This window comes from Passer domesticus, chromosome 7 (genome assembly GCF_036417665.1).
Source record: "Passer domesticus isolate bPasDom1 chromosome 7, bPasDom1.hap1, whole genome shotgun sequence".
Lineage (NCBI taxonomy): Eukaryota > Metazoa > Chordata > Aves > Passeriformes > Passeridae > Passer > Passer domesticus.
In genome coordinates, this window is record NC_087480.1 from 7,153,218 (window position 1) to 7,168,227 (window position 15,010).

A 15,010-nucleotide genomic window follows, 5' to 3' on the forward strand; every position below is an offset into this window, starting at 1 on the left:
TTTCACCTGTATCAGTGTGATTAACTCTGTTGTAGAGAGCCAGCCCCATCTGAATTTGGGGATTGATGTTAGTGCTTTCATAACAGACTTAATACCTAAAAGTATGTTTCAGAATATGCTCAAGACATGATCTGTCTTTCAGTATGTGAGCTCTATCTCAGAATTACAGCTAAACCTCTGCAGTTTAGAATCTAGGTGAAGGTTTGATTATCTAGGAAGAAAAAAAAAAAAAACAAACAAAAACTTAAGTATATGGTACTGAACACTTTTATCTCAATGGATTGTGCTCATAACCTCCTTGTAGAACTTAACAGAAAATTAGATCTCTGCCACCGAATTCTTAAAGGCATTAGAAAACACTATGGTGTAGACCTTACCTTCAATCAAATTCCACTCCAGTGGCTTTTAAAGAATGCAGCTGTTTCACTCATTTTGAGTTCTTGCAGAGTTTTCCACAGGGGATATTTCAAGTTTTGCAGTTTCCCATCAGCTCAGCAAGGAGGGGGGGAAAAAAAAGAAGAAAGGCATTTTGTCTTGAGGAAAATCTTGTGTGCTCAGCTGGAGCCTTTCCTGTGAAGCAGCTCTCCCAAGGCCCAGGGAGCTGCTGGAAGTTCCCATGGCTGCTCCTGTGCTCTGTGCACGCCAGGCTCAGAGATGCTCTCCTGGGTGCAGAAAACGTTGTTATTGTGCCACATGTGCAGGAGCAATGAGGGTGCATTCCCAAGGACCTTGACCAGAAACCTTCCCCATGCCCCAAAATCACCATGTTTAAAAAAGACAGAAGAAAAATTTTAAAGGTATTGCAAGGAATATCTTGAGTACTTATTTTGGCTGGTGGTGTCTTTCCAGCCAAGGAAACCCCCTTTGGATTTGGATGTCCTTGCTGTGGGTGATGAAGAGATGCCCCTTCTCCCACCTGTCATGTGGGCTTAGTTTTGAGAAGCTGGCCCTTGGGGCTGAAATTTTGCCATATTTAGTTCTAACCCAAAATGTTGTAGTCCAAATCCAGCCAAAAGTATTGGGTGTGGGAGAAAGACTAATGCATTGGAAGATTTGCAGCTGGGACCATCAAGGAGCTTGCTGAGCTTGGGCACTGGTCCCTGGCCTGAAAGCCCAGACAGACTGGGACCATAGCTGTGATGTTTTGCCATACCCAGGTCCTTTTTTGGCTCCACAAATCATAATCCACAAAGGATTATGACACATTGTGTGACTCTGACAGTTCATGGTGTTCAGCTGGGGTGAGGTAAAAGTGGGGTCTGGTGGCAACAGTGTGAGGAGCAGGGTATTTCCTTGTTCTTTTCCAAAATAGCTGTGTGTGGTGCTGACTATGAAAGCTATCTTGTGCTGTAAGTTTCCCCCCTTCTTTAAATAAACCCACAGATATGGAGGAAGGAGTGAGAGACAAGGAGGAGCTTTTGGCCAATGGCTTTGGGCAAACAGAAGATTGACCCTGCAGTGCTGCTGGCAAGGCAGGGAAGCTAAACGGGAACAAAATCAAATTATCCAAACAGAAATTGGAGCGAAGGAGACTCATGTTTCCTGGAGGGTTTTGCCTCTCCTGGGTGTGGAGGTCTCTCTTGGCGGGGTGTCAGGCTGAGCTCAGCGCCGGGCGGTCACCGCTTTCTTCTCGGCTCCTGGGGTGGGGCCATTTATTTAACCAGAAAACTCAGAGCCCCCGAGGACTCCAGGCTGCTGTTTATCTTTTGGAGTGTCAGTGGTAGTGCAGCGCTTCTCTCCTTTATCTGAGATATTTTTATTTAGGAACTGCTAACCAGAAATGCACGCATTCCAGCTTGCCTCTCACAAATACCACAGGGTTGGGCTTGCAGGCAGGAAAATGGGCAAAGTGAAGCTTGGGGGAATGCTGAGCTCTCACCTGCATTGCCCCAGTGCAGGCACAGTTGAGTTCAACCCTCTGAGCTGGGGAACAGATTTTTGGAACACAGGGATGTTGGAAAAGACAGCTGAGTATTGCCAAGCTCCTTGAGCAGAGGCTGTTGTTGTGAATTTTCTTCTCAGTGATTCTCATGCTGTGCTCTGGGTTTATTTCCAGTGGGGGTGCTCAGAGCTTAGACGTGAAAAAATGGGCATTAAATACAATGCTGCATTTTATTAACATTAAATACAACTGGGCCTTGATGTGAGCAGTGAGTCACAGGTCTGGAAAGGTGTGAGTGTCTCCTGCCTCCCAAAGCCCCACTTCCCAATGAGGGCCAAACACCTGCATGGTGCCCAGCTCCTGCTGCTCATCACTGCAGCAAGGACAGATTCTACACTCTGCCAATGTAGGTACAGCTCTGCAGGCACACAGGATCCAGAGATCAGCCACAACTCCATGAAGGCACAGTGTGATGCTTCCTCATGTGTCTAAGGAAGGGACTTGGTGTTTTCATTTGTTTTCATAAGAAAACAGTGCTTAGATAAAAAAGGGAACACTTTTGGCCCAATTGCCTGATTCCAGCCCTGTTTGACATGTGGGTTGTTATCCCAAAGAGATCAAGCTTTTCTAAATTTTATAAAAATAAGCAGCAGAATGGTGGAGAAGGGCTCAAGCTGGATCCTTGGTGGAGAGGGTTGTGGCATGAGTTTACAGTTGTCTTCAGAAAACCCCCAGGGGAAAGCTGCAGAAAACTGGGTTTCCTAAGTTTAACTGTTCACAGGTCTCCTTGTTTTTCTTGTATGAGTGCCTGCAAACAGACTCACATCTATCTTTCTCTCTTTTCATTTCACACATTTTCACCTTGTCTTGAAAATGGGATGTGTTGCAGGCAAGGCCCCCACCTTCCAAAGGAACTGACTTGAGGGTAAATAAATGACAGCAGGAGAAGCTGGAGATAGCTGGAGGAAAACCTTAGGTCAAGTCTATCATCATGGATGTGCTGCACATTCCCAGATGGGGAGCAGGGTGGTGTTCAGACATATTTGGGATTCAGTTGTCTCTGAGCTATTTAGTACCTTGTGAGATGGCACAGAAAGACTGCTAACAATGAATCTCCTGCCATTCAGGGCGGCCTTGAGTCATTGTGGTTTAAAAAATAAATTATCATATAAATAGCTGCTTAGGAATCTCAGCCTGAAGACCACAAAATCTCACCAGTGCATAGCTCTTTTGGCTTATGCAGCACCATGTGTACTTGTGGAATATTTTGGCTGTGTGCTGTAAAACCACTTCCTATTTTAAAAAGAGTATTATAGGAAAAGAATAAAGTCTATTGTCAGTGACAACTGCTGGTGGTTTCCTAGTGCCTCTCATTCCAGCAGGCTGAGCATATCATGACTGGATTTTTCCTGTCTTTGCTGAACCTGCCCCAAGATGCCACTATACTTGTAGTGTCCCCTGCCCTGGAAACCCAGGTTTAAGACACTTTCTGAGTAGCTTTTGTGACAGATTGGTGGATTTTGAAAAGCCAGAGGAGAGTGTGGTGGTGAACATGCTAACAGTCATGCTCCTGCATGGAAATACCACTGGGATTTTGGATATTGGAAATCCCACCTCCTCCTGCTGACTGGCATCCTGCTCTGCTGTCCCAAAGCAGGGCTGAGTGTGACCCATTCGAATTTTGTGACTTTATAAAGTGAAAAAGAGCCAAAGCTTTTGATGTAGGCATCTCACGCTCTTGCAGTGCTGTGGATTGTTAATAACTACATCTTCACTGACTTTTTTGGAGCAAGATCAGATACCAAGAGCAAAAATTCTCCTAAGAAAAGCGTTCTGAGTGAACTCCAGCCAGTCAGCTCAAACAGAATCCATCCCTGGGTTTTCCCACTGCGCTGGTTCTGGCTAATAAACTGCCTATTCGTTTTAGTTCTGTTTTGTTTTGTTTGCTTTCTTTGCTTATTTGTGACTTCCCTTTGGGGAAAAGAACGAGCAGGCTGGGAAGTGCAGCAGTGCCACCGGAGGCTGTGGGATGGTGCACGTGGTAATGGTCCTTTCAACAGGTTTTTTTTTCTCAGACATTCAGCAAAAGTTTGCAGTCCCAGCACAAAATGTGAGAATGATGACTGTATCACAAAGACATTTTCCCAGCGAGGCTGAGCTGTGATATGAAACAAGCTGATTTTCTCATGAGAGGGGAGTAAATCCTTGGAAGTGTTATTTTTCTAAAGTTTTATTTGAAAAGTACTAGCATGACCTTTTCTTGATGTTGCTTTTTCTTTCTCTTTTTTTTTTCTTTGTAAAAATCCTTGTAGGATTGTGATTAGCAAGATAATGAATACCATCTGCTTTTAATCAATTCCTTCCTTTTCTCCCAAACCCTCCTAGCTTCTAATATTAATGGAAACAGATTTGAATACTGGAATAGACTGCTCTGGAGAGTGCTTGGGTATTTACTAGGTGAAAAGTGAAATTGCACAGGTTTATTTCATGGGGCAGGGCATTTGACAGGTGCAATTTTTCTTCTAGATGTGTTGCATGCCTGTTTTATAAACCAAAATTCATAGTGACACATGAGATTATAATTCTGTATTGGAGGGAAATTTTAAGAAGAGGAGGGTCTGAGCCCAAACTGGAGCTGCTGCCCAAGCTCTCCCAAAGAGATGATGCTTATTTACTGCCACAGTGACACACTGAGGGATAAATGAGGTTGACTGGGAAAGCTGGGAAGCAAAGGATACTTCCTAGGAGGAAAGCAAAGCCCACAGCATTTTGAGTGTAACCTTCTGTTAGTTTTGCAAAATACCTAAATGATATTTCCTAGTGCCTATGCATTCCGATCTCCTTTATATTATTTTATCTTGGAAGCCAAAAAAATTTGAGTTCATTTGATGTTAAGCCTTACCTCAGATCAAACTGATTTTTTCCCCTGGATAGGAATAATTTTGATTTGTGCTTTTCTCTTAGGTTGGAATCAATCATCCTGCTCTGATTTGAATGACCACTCTACCCCTCCAAAGGCTGACATTAACAGGCATTCCTGGGATGTTTTCTTGATTGGGTTCAAGGCATCGTGTGTTCCCATCTGTCCTGCCTGATTACAAACCAGCTCTGCCAGCCAATGTTGGCTGGGAAACCTTTCCTTTCCTGCACTGCTCCAAACTGGGTCCTGAGAAGAGGAATTGCTGTTTCTAGCACAGGCTTTTGTGACAAGGTGGTCCTGGCTGGAGGTGCTGGCATTCTGCTGTGCCCTCTGAGGGGATGGATGCACAGAGCAGAGAGTGCCAGGGCTCAGGGTGTCAGGAGTGCTCTGTCCCAGAGACCTGTGAACAGACAAGGCAAGAGCTGCTGAGAAAGAGCCGAGTGAGGATGCTCAAGGGCTTGGGATCTGCAACTGTGAGCAGTGCTGGGTGAAGACTCTGGGCCAGCACAGGTGCTGTGTGGATGTGACAGCCTGGTCAGAGAGCAAGAAAACGAGATAAGTGTTCCCAGAATCAGCTTGTGAGACTTTAGGGATAAACAATGATAGCTTGTTATCATAAACAACCTGCAGGTGTTATTTTTCTTACTCTCTGTTTTTCTCAAAGATTGTTTATAAGAAAGGCGTTTAGTTAATTAGTCAGTCAGGTGAAATGTATTGACTAATTGACCAATCTCGTCTGCCTGTATTGGAGCAGTATAAAAAGAGAGAATCCAAAGCAAAGCAGGAGTGCTGTGCAAACCAGCCTTCTGGTGAGGCTGTGTTGTTTCTAACTCAACAGCAATCGTGCTGGGCTGCTTGGGTTATCTGCCCATACAGTTCCTACAGGGAAGTTGAATCACCATGATGTGAGTGGCTTCTGTGGATGTTTTCTCTCCTTTTTTGAGAAAGTTCTTTAACTTTTCACTGAAATCCTGAATAATCATTCTGCTTCATGCAATACTTGGATTTTGGGGAGCATGGGCCAGTGTATGCCTTTGAGCCTAGACAGTGACAGACCCTCCAATGCCCTCATCAGGAGCATGGCCCCCGGATATTTCAAGAGGAATGGGCTTGCTTCCATCACACAGGGTGTTCTGAGTGGTGTTGCTGCTGCAGAGGGATCCTGCATGCCTGTGCAAGTGTCTGAATGAAAGCAGGACTTTTTTCACGAGGGAGCATGACGTGTACAGATGCTTTGTCCTCAATCTGGCATGGGTTCAGCTGGAGTGCCACATTTCTGCCAGCTGCTTTCATCTTTGCAGAGCTGTTTGGTGAGAGCAGGGCAGCAGCATGTCCTGAGCACCCACAGTCTTGGGCTCATGAGGTACAGCACAGACAATGCAACCTCTTTTCAGAGGCAGGCTGTAAACATCTTGAAACAAATTTCCAGTGAAGAGTTTTTGACTTCCCCAGCCTCTCCCCTAATCCCTTGTTACTGGAGCTTTTGGGGTGAGACATCTGAAGTCGCACAAGGACACGCATGTAATGCCTCTGATTAACTCACACAATTGCAGGAGCTAAAGCCTGGTGCTACCAAACAAGGCACCCTTGTTCCCTTTCTCTCTTTACAGGGCCTTGCTGGCGTAACATCTTACATTTCCCCAGGATGTGGAGCCTGAAGTGAGTGCACGTGGGCTGGGATGGAGCCAGGGGGAGTCTGGGGCAGGGATGCAGATATTGCTGGAGTGCTCCTGCAGGTGCCTGGCTGCTCTTCTCCAAAGGGGGAGTGCTTTTCTGCATGCTTTGCCATGTCTTGGGGAGCCTTCATGGGCAGGGGGACTGAATGAGCCAAACCTTCCTCCTGGAGCTGTCACTGGGAGTCCAAGGTGATGGAATAGCAGGGAGAATAGAGAATAGCAGTTGATTCTGTTTGCCCCCAAGAACATGTGTGTGCTTTGCCTGTTTCTTGGGATTTCTGAGAGTCTCTGGTTATGGTTTGGAGAGGGCACTTTTGGAATACTTCAGGAAAATGCCACTCCCTGGCTTGGTGCTGAAAACATGAATATGGAAGCACTGCATGTTGAAAGGAGGATCAGGAGTGGCAAAAGCTCCACATCTGATCCCTGCATGGAGGATCCTCCCTGGGCTTCCCATTGGCACCCACCTCCTGCCAGCCCTGCAGGCATGTGAAGGTTCAGGCAGAAAGAACAGCTCTTTTTGCAAGGCTGACATAATGAAAGCAAGGGGTAGGGGGTAGAAGGGAGATAAAATGGCTGTGGTTTGCCAAAATCCCTACATCTGGCACCTACAGAGTGCTGGCAGGGGCAGGCAGAGGCAGCAGTGGCTAAGGAAGAGACCCCTTACTCTTAGCAGCTGTTTCACATGCACAGACTTTAAAAGCCTTCCTTGCTGCCCCTCTCTGCTGCAGCAGGGCGGGTGTGGAGCTTGGAGGTTGTTCAAACTCTGCGTTTCTGGCCCCAAAGAGGCTGCTCTGGCTCACGGCGATGTCACCGCGTGGGAATGCGCTTCCCCTGCGCTGGGACATCTCTGGCCAACACCAGATACCCTTCCTTCCTGCCTGCTCCCATGGTGGGGATTATTGCTTTTGGCTTCTCCTGGCTTTGAAAGGCATCCAAAGAGCTCAGCTCTTGCAAGCTGAGAGCAGAGACAGAAAGCCTCTCCCTGCCTCACCTGTTTGTGGTTATTCAGCTCCCTCCCTTCACGCTTTGGCACAATAATGGCCTGAAAGTAAAACAAGAGGCAAGTTCTCCCCCCGGCTCAGAGCACTGAATGAAACCCAGCCAGCAGGGCCTATTGAGACAGCATCGAGACAAATGTCAACTTTAACACAAAGAGGCTTAAATGACTGACACAGAAAGGAATAATCTCGGATCTGTTTTCCAGGCTGCTCCCCAGCATAGTTGTGCTGCAGACGGAGACAATTTTCAGTTCCCCAGGGAGATTGTATAGCCAAAAAAAGATACTTGGTGGTGATATGCTATAAGACTAGGTCATGAGAATGGATGTTTGGAATAATGACAGAATTCATTATAGACAAACTAAATTAACAGAGTGTCTTGAGAAACATATGGGGAGGAAATTGCCACTGAAGCCCTGCAAAGTGCAGCTTTACTTCTCATTGTGCTGGGTTCTCCCAAGGCCTCCATGAAACAGGATGGGGGGTTATAGAAGTCATTTTGTGGCAACTCTCTGAATCTGTTGCCTTTTTGTTTGCAAGATGGCTTTTTGCCTTTGAATCTTATGAAAAAGTAAGAGTAATTAAAGCTCATGAATAATGGCATTGAAATGAACATAGAGCCACCTCTCCCCAGAAGCAAGAAGAAAATAATGTCCTAGTTGGTGTCTTGTTGACCTTGCTCAGAGCTTATGAAGTGGCTGCAGCATGGGGGCTGCACTCAGCCATGCCAGGCACCAAGAGCTCCCTTCCTTTCCCTGCACTGCATTTGTCTTATCAGGCACTGAGAGCATCCTCACCTCCCTGAGAAGTCACCATTCCAGCTGCCTGTGGCTGCAAAGAGCTGTGATCCCACTGCAGACCCTTTGGGGAATGTGCTCAGGGTCTTGCCAGAGGCTCCACACCCTGGGCTGCCAGAAGGAGCTGAGGAGCTCCCCAGGAGACCCTGAGGGAGATGTGCAGGGTTAAAGAACCCTCGGTCTTTTCATTAGGATAATGAATCCTCGGTCAGTGTCCTCCCCAGGACCTCCACTGCCCAAAGAACTTATAAAAAAATGTAGTTGCCTTTTGCAATTACCAGTTCAGGGCTGTCTGGTGGCAGCTGGAAGCTCCAGGAAAGGTCCCTCTGTTTGAGCAGTGGCCCCATGGTGCTTTTGGGTGGCAAATTGCTGAGCAGAGCTTGGAGCCAGGGCTGTGGGCTTCCAGCAGGGAAGCAGATCTTGGCTTGGGGCCAGATATCCATGCCCCATGGAAATCTGGAGCACTCGTGTCTCTGAACTGTGTTCCTCTGTAGAAGAGAATGCAGGACTGTAGTAAAGAACTTTTAAAGTCAATGAAACAATAAACAACTGGAGTATAACAGGGTAGTGCTTGGTAGAAAAAAATCAGCCTGGAGAAACTCAAGATGAGTGACAGAATAAGAAGAAATTTAGAGAGTTTTGCATTTTATATTTGTATTTATCCATACATATGTATGTAACACCTGTATGTACGTGCCTGAGAAGTAATGAGAGAATGTCCCAAAGCCAGAGCAGGGTGGCACAGGAAAGGCAGGAGGATGCTCTGCAAGCCAGCACTGGTTAGCCTGGCATAACACCTGTGCTAAGCAATGGCAAATGTGGCCCCAGATTAAATTAGAAAATAATTAAATGATTGAATTTAATTAATGTGGAACATTTTGGAAATAGTCTTTTATTCAAAAGAAACCCACTTTTATTCTTTCTCTCCCCAGAATCTGTAAGTCAAGCTGCCAGTGAGGCATGATGTGTTTTGGAAGACGTTTAGCTTAATATTTCAGCAGGTTCCAGTGGTAGGACATGGCAAAGAGCCTGAGAACAAGGTAGAGGAATAATCTCAAACAGGAGCTTAATGAGCATCTACTGCAATGGCTTCCCTGGGTCTGGAAGAGAAGAATTGAAGTTTAAAAAAAAGTACTATTGGGTTTTTTTTGTTGTTGTTGGTTTGTTGGTTTGGAGTTTTTTGGTGGTGGTGGGGGGTTGTTTGGTTAGTGTTTGGTTTTGGTTTTAATTTTTCCGTGAAAGCCCCCTCAGATTTGGAAGGTTTTGGGGCTTAGTCCACTGGGAATTAATTCCACTGGGAAATAAAATTTAAAATTACCTATCTATATATAGATACACAGATGTAAATATCTCTATGTATATAGAGATATAAATATATAATTTTTTTTTTTTTGTAAATTGTTGGCACTTAACTGCCCCTGAGCCCCTCTGGGGAAGGCTTTGCCTTCTCCTGGGTGGTTTGAGGAGTGGGGCTGGGGGGATGAGACAAAGCACTAACCCCAGGTTTTCTGCCTGTGCTTAAAAGGATTTGCCCTCGCGGCTCGCTCTGATACGGTGTGGAAAAGGAAAGGGACAGGGAAGCTCAGAGGAGCTGACAGGGGCAGAAAAAGGGTGTGAAATTCAAACTATCTGGTGTGTCTCCTTTGATGTGTCACGCAGAGATTGTGCAGGCGCTCAGACGGGAAGGGGTTAATGCGTTTCTCAGTAACCATTGAAATGGGGGCTGTTATGGTCCATTTAGGCAATGATCTGTTACAATATCAATGGCATTTTCGATGGCAGTGTCTCCTATTCTTCTATTGAAATCACAATAGCTTTGGAAGTTCACGGCCATGGCAGTCTCAGGGACAGATTTCTGTTCATTTTTCTTTGTTGTGAAGATTTTTTTCTTTTTTTTTAAGAAGTAAATTAACTCACACAAATGCGAAAGAAGCTTCAAGTGTGTGACCTTTAGACAAAAGCCTCAGATTTGTCATTCTCTCTCCTTAACTTATGCTGTGCTCTCAGCAATGCCTCGATACAATATCTAGCCCAGCTTGGGCTACCTGGCCACAAATAGCTGGGCAAGGCTGGAGTGACAACGTGAAATCTCCATTTCTATGCTGTTGTCAGCTTCTAACACTTAGGGGAAGACGTCAAAGTTGGGGAGAGGTTTTAGCTGCCTGCCTGCCATGCATTTAGATATAAAGGGAGCCTCCTGTCTTGGCCCCTCTCTGCTTCTTTAGAAACCAGGGGCTAATGCAGTCCCCAGGACTGTCTGCAGAGGTTACTCGCCCAGCCTTCACTTTGATGATTGATGACAGTGGAGAAGCTAATGATATTTTATACACCTGTCAAAAAAATTCCTTGCCCTGGGCAAGGCAAGGCTAGCATGGCAGAATTTTAACGCCGCTCTTTTGACAAAAATGCAGTTATCCCATTTTCCCTAATATATTATCTCAAAGGGAAAAGTGCTGTCCTGCCGAGCCTGCTGCTCTGGGGTGATGGCCAGGGGAATCTCTCCCACCTACAAAGTGCCTTGAACTTTGAACGTGCATTGGGAGCATGAAACAGGCATTGCAAGGGCATTCCCAGGGTGTCCCAGTGATTCTGCCCCTCAGTGCCCAGGAAAGGAAAAATCCCCAGGGCCAGGGGGTGTTTTGAAATATCTTCCCCAAAAAAGGCAAAATATCTTTAGATCAAGAGCACCCCCTTCCCAATAGCCACTTCTGTCTTAAATGTAGTGAGCCCCATCAGATAATGTTCTGGTGATTTGGTTTTACTCTATTTGTATTTCTTGATTCCATGTTATTACTCTCTTCCTTGCTAAGGAGCAAGCTAAATATTGCCTGTTCCTGCAGCTGCCTCTCAGAGGGCTCATCCTAGGCCAAGTAAGCTCTATGTAATTGTTAGAAAGACTGTTATTTTCCCTGCTTCCTCTTAGGAATAGCTGGCTGTGAAGCTGTGTCCAGCTGCACCAGGCAAGACACCCCATCTGATTCTTTCTCGTGGTTCAAAGAGGGTAAAATAAGTTGGAGATTAGTCCAGCAAAGTCATGGAAGCTGTGAAGAGGTAGGTTTTTTTGTGCATTGTTTATCAGCAGATTGCCCTGCTAGATGTTGATCAGTGCTATATCACAAGGCAGAGTTGGCTCCAGAGCCAACTTTTGCTGCAGCTCCCTGGGCTGCAGGCAGCCTGGGGGGGATGGCTGGGAGCTGACCACCAGAAATGGGGCTATTCAAGGTGCACTGGGCAAAATGCTGCCTGCTGGGGAGGGACAGAGGGAGCTGCTCCCGTGGTTGACAGTGAGGATCTCCCCTCATTGCCATTTCCCCTCAGAAGTGGCAGCAGCCTGCTCAGGGTCCCGTTGTATTTGCCCTGGATGATCCCATGGCAGCGCACTCCTGGCTTCTCTTGGCACCTACTCCCGAGCCTTTAGTCATCCACAACTTTGGCAAAACGTTTTCACAAGGAGACAATTGATAAAGTGGATGAAAAGGGATCTAAATGCCTAGACAAGCTCAGGCTCTGAAAAGCTGGATTCCCATAGCATGGCTTAAAGTGCAGAGGTAAGAAAAGAAAACATTTCCTGGTAATGCTAGGGCAGATAGAGCTGCTCAGATGGGATGCCAACTGCTGTCAACACCTGAACTAATCTGAAGTATCATTAAAATGCATAACAAAGAAATCCATGGCACAAAAATTATCTTCTTCCAACTTATTTCTGACTTTGCTATGGGGTGCTGCTGTGGTCCTGTGGGCACGAGGAGCCCCTCATCATGCAGAGAGCAAGACCTGAAGGTCCAGAACACCTCTGTGCTTGGGCAGGGGGGCTTCTCCTCCTCTCCCCAGGATGACATTTTAAGCTATGCAGGGCAAAGCAGAGCTGCAACCTGGTCCTGGTGTGACAAGGGATCCAGAGGAGTTCAGGTACTGCAAGGAAATGGAGCTGAGGTGTCCTTTGATTGATGTGAGAGGGAAAGGCAGGAGCCAGTGCCACCCTGTCCTGCTGCCAGGACTGTGTGTGTGCTGGGTTACTGCACTAGAGAGGCTTCCAGGTGCAGGAAAGTCCTTCAGGTGACTTTGCAATATATACCTCTGCAGCAATTGTGATTAGAGTGAGAGGTGATATTGAGGGCTTAGGTGAGGTTTGAATATTACCTTTTTATTTTAACTTGGCTTTTTTTTTCTTTTTTTTTTTTTTAATTAGAAAACGTGACTGTCACTTTGAGTTCAGGGTCTGCTTACAAGGACTTACCTCTATTTCACAGCAAGAAATTTGTCTTGACAGTAATCAATGCAGGTTATAAAAGAAGAGAAAAAAAGAGAAACTTCAAGCATTTGCAATGTGAAGGCTCCAATACGCTGTAATTTCAGCTCCTTCTCTTTCACTTCCATGGAGAATACAAAAAAAACCCGTTCTTTTTGATATCTCCAGTGCAATTATGGAGAGAGAAATGAAACTTATGGAAATGAAAGTTGGTGTGTCTTAGGGATGCCAGGCTTTGAGCACAGAGCCTCTACAGAAAACATGCCAGTTTCCTCTTTTGAAAGTCTCACTTGGCTTTTTAAGATTCTGCCCTGGGGTGATAATTGCCTGTTGCTGTTATTGCCCCCTGTAAAGTCACAATGCCGTGATTTATTCTCACTGTTTCCATAGGAAATGTTGACATTTCAGCAGAAACTTCAAAATGCAGCTGCTTTGCTTCAGAGGAGCAGCCACAACACGGTAGGCACGAAGGAGCTTGGGCATGTCCTCACCTCTTGCTGGGAATCCCCACGAGCACAGCGCTGGGGTTGGTGAAAGAGCTCGCTTTGGTTTGCACAAGTTCAGTTTTCCAGCAGGAAACTCCCATTTATTTCCCCACAGAAGGCAGAGCTGCAGTACTGCCTCACCAGGGGCTGCTCACCAGGCCTTTTGAGCATCTCCATCCTGGCCCCTGGAAGTCCCCTGCAGGTCCTGCTGGACACCACCAACCTTCTCTTATCAATGAAAAGCACTGCCAGGTGGATGCTACCTTTGTCATGGCTGTGATATTTTTAATGCGTTTTCCAGTGGGATGGGATTTTGGAACATTACTCATAACCTGTGGAAAGTGAATGGCTGAGCAAGTGATTCCCACATCCCTGGGAAGAGTCGCTGGAATTCCGGATGGATTTGCAGGCTGTGGGCTTGCCCGAGCTATGACTTGGCGTTGCCACTAAGTGGCAGCCGAGTAAAAAACATGGTGAAATGAAACTTTCCCGAATAAATGTCAATGCGAGGGGCAGAAGCAGAAAGGAAAATTTCTAAGCTGGCGTTCCTCAGCTCGGCAGTGCCCTGCTGTTTATCCTAGGAAATTAAACCTTGGGAGGAGAGAGCGATACAGATAATGTAGGAATGCACACGGGAAGCTGAGTGTGCAGGAGACCCTGACTGTGCAGAGGGATGCACTGGGAGCAGACAAACAGCTCAGCCCACTTCCACCTCCTGATTTGGCCAGCGTGATACTGAACACTTACAGAAATCACCCAGAAAAGGGTTGGGGCATCAATAAGTGGCGTAAAGGTGTGCAGGGAGGGGGTGAAAGCAGGGAATCAGGCTGGTAGAGCTCCCTACCCCCAGTTTGCACGAACGATGCCATCCACAGGCCAAACTGAGCTTCCCACGCAGCCAGCCCCTGGGCAACGTTTGGCTCTGATGCATTATTAACCATTTTAATTTTTAAGTGGTTTGAAAGATGCTCAGGTAAAGCCTCCTGAAAGCAAGGCAGAACTAGGTCAGACACGGAGTGCGTTGGCTTTAATTAGCACCCGTGCAGATTTTTTTAACCTTTTGTGAAATTCAGGACCTCTGGTACCTCCACTGCTCTGCTCTGGAGCCAAAGCAGAGATGACCTCTTCAGGGAGAAACAGTAATTGGAAGTGTCAGTTATCTGAAACTTTTATCCGAAAAGACAGGATCCTGGGCACTGTGCCAAGGTTCTTACATTTCGAATATTTTACAATATTTGAAGAAAGTAGCATGCATGGCATAAATTTTAATGTTCAAAGGACTCCTGAGAACTTTTTTTTCTCCAAGCGTAAAGCAAATAGTAGAAAGGGAAGATAACTATCACAAAGTCATCTAAAAATGCCAGGGGGCTTCTGTCTCAGACACCAACAAAATCTGATGCTGTCGATCTGCTGAATTTCAACCAAGGCCAGCCCAGAGCCAGGGCTGCAAGTGCTCGTTCTGCATATGGTTTTTCTGCTCCACACTTAATTTGTGCTTAAGTCGTGCAACATCAATCTTGGAGTCAGGGAGGCAGCTCCCAGACTCCCCCAAAGTGAGGGCCCTGGAGATGCTGCACTGCAGCTGGCAGCAGTGTGGATGGATGAGCTCTGGGATACAGCAATGCTGTCCCATGGTGAGCCACAGCAATGAACCCAAATAGCTGTAGGGTGGGCCAGGGTCTCCCCTTACACAGGATTTCCTCAGTTTTCCTCACCTGATGTGCTTTCTCCCCTTCCCAGAGCATCTTTGTGTTGGAAGTTCCCTGGGGAGGTGGTAGCACCAGCCCTGCCTCATTTTGACCTGTGCTAGCCTAGAGCCTTTCTGGGGCTTGTTTTTCCTCTCTTATTCCCTGCACAGGGCAGAGCTCACTCCCTTGGATGTCCTACCACCTGCAGGTGCTGGTGCACAGGATACACTTTTAGCAGGAGGGAACTCTGCTCTGTGCTTGCTGGTGGATCTGAAACACTCTTTGTGGGGTCAGTACCCCTCCAGTGGCCTC

General features: G+C 46.5%; 1 long non-coding RNA gene across 7 annotated transcripts in view; it reads left to right on the forward strand.

Moving 5' to 3' along the window:
* The first annotated feature begins 5,555 nt into the window (after nt 1-5,555).
* LOC135304355 (uncharacterized) overlaps nt 5,556-15,010 on the forward strand; it is a 71,487-nt gene continuing 62,032 nt past the window's right edge. For all 7 annotated transcript variants that reach the window (XR_010365761.1, XR_010365762.1, XR_010365763.1 and 4 more), the window contains exons 1-4: nt 5,556-5,707; nt 6,413-6,461; nt 11,200-11,327; nt 12,916-12,984. This is a non-coding gene — a long non-coding RNA (uncharacterized LOC135304355). The remainder of the gene's footprint in view (nt 5,708-6,412; nt 6,462-11,199; nt 11,328-12,915; nt 12,985-15,010) is intronic.